Here is a 2101-nt window from a genome sequence, read left to right on the forward strand (position 1 = left end):
CTGTGCCTTAAAAATGCAGCCCTTGCTGTCACAAGTTAGAACATCTTAAAGGAACTGTCAGCGTGTCATCTTTTTACTTTTTACCGTATTTACTGGTTTAGCAGGAGCAGCGCTGCAGACAAGCCGCCTCTCCCTCCACATGGCACTGGGCACTGCAACAAGTCTAATCCCAGAAAAGCAGCCATTTTACAGTTTAATGTCATTAGACGCTGCTAGTGGGGATTTCATTAGTGGCGATAATCTCCCGCATTCTCTACATGGAGGACCGCAGTGTTCAACTCCAGTCCTCACAGGCTCCCAGGCATGGGCTGATTGGGACAAGTTAATTGGTTACGTGTAGGATGCTAATAGGATTAATTCAGTGTTTCATTCATTACCCCATGCAGCAATCTATTTTATTTCCTCCATTTTCCGGAAACATAAGCTACTGTATTATTTTTAAAAAAAACTTTATTGAATGTTACATAGTATTTGAGGTTGAATAAAGACATTAGTCCATCAAGTCCAACCTATTAGGATCTCATTCTAGGAGTACCTATACCCCTGTATATTACGGTCCCTTAAGAAATCGTCCAAAAGTTTCTTGAACAATTCCACATTCTTTGCTGACATCTTATATGTCTCTTTTTGCTACTTGCAATGCCTCTGAAGTTTGTCTACCTATGAGGGATTCACAATTCCCTAATTAGCCATCAAACAGTTTTTACTGTCTGTCAGTCTGGAATAATGGCAATTAATTAGTTAATTTATTAATTAATTAATCCGATAAAATGTTCCAGAAAAATAATACATTCATTTTGGTCACTGTCTTGTTGAATTGTCCACAGGTACACAAAAGTACCTAGAGCTCTGACTCCAGGAAGGTTCTGTTTGATGGTCTCCGCAGAAAGTTGAGAGATTTAAAGAGCAACATTCACAACTAGGTTTATGCAAGGATCTATATCCGATCTTAAATCATTATAACCCTGCAATCATTCTAATGAAATCATTATATTTGGTCCCTTACTTAGGTTTTCCAAGTTTTTCTGATTTAAAAGCATTATAGTCCGAGGTCAGACTAAAAGTTTGTCCTGTACGCTTCCAACACTTTGTCCCAGCTCCTTGGATTGCACAACAATATAAAATAGCAGAGCTCCAGAGTATTGTAAACAATTACAGTGCCTTTTTATTTGACATTGTTATGTAAACTCAGAAACCAGGAGACAGGGTTTAAGATCAGGCAGTTAACAGCCATAATTGTTAGGCCTCAGGTGACTTTTGACCCATGTTTCTCAAGCAGACAAAACTACTATGCAAGAAGACAAATAGGAAACTTGAATTAGTAAATCTGCACATTTATAAATATATTTAGGTTTTCACATGTGCTCAACTGTGACATTGTCTCATTAATAAAAAGTGAGAAAACAGTTGTTTTTTTCCCTGCCGATTAACCAAACACAGAAGCATGGATTTAAAACAGTAAATTCATATTTTGTCTTGCCTTAGCCGGCTCTACAATATTGTACAGTAGCCTCACATGTCACAGATTAACTTTACCAAATGCCAGTGTTTGCCAAGTGCCCCTTGCTGTCTGACATCTCATTTCAAGTACCTCTAAAGTGTGTGAATTAATTGCTAATACTCCCAAATGTATGTAAATATTTTACACATAGTTGCTTGTTTTTTGGGTGGGGGAGAATGACCATTTCAGTAAAGGGCCAACGGTAAGGCTTAGAAAATGGAAAAAGGGGAGTATAGTTGCTGACCCATTAAACCACGAGGTCATTTTATTTCAGAGCATTTGGGCCTTGCAGCACTGGTTGAGTTTACCATAAGAAAGAACCTGATATGAAGGCACCTGGAGGTATCTTTAATCTGCTTACAGTTTAGGTTAAGTTCAGATCATATGTTACAATTCAGATTCACTTTAAGGGGTCTATTCACTAAGCTGCCGAGGACAGCCGAGTGAATGACCGTTCTGAAGTGAAGTGAGCCAAACACTGTTCGGCTAATCACTTCAGGCTGGTACGGCTGATTTCAGCCGTACATCGGCTGAAATCAGCCTTACATCGGTTTGCTTCGCGTGGCTTCGGGTCGGCCGAACATGCTCAGCATGTTCGGC

This window comes from Nanorana parkeri, unplaced genomic scaffold, assembly GCF_000935625.1.
Source record: "Nanorana parkeri isolate BGI_ZX_2015 unplaced genomic scaffold, ASM93562v1 scaffold691, whole genome shotgun sequence".
Taxonomy (NCBI): domain Eukaryota; kingdom Metazoa; phylum Chordata; class Amphibia; order Anura; family Dicroglossidae; genus Nanorana; species Nanorana parkeri.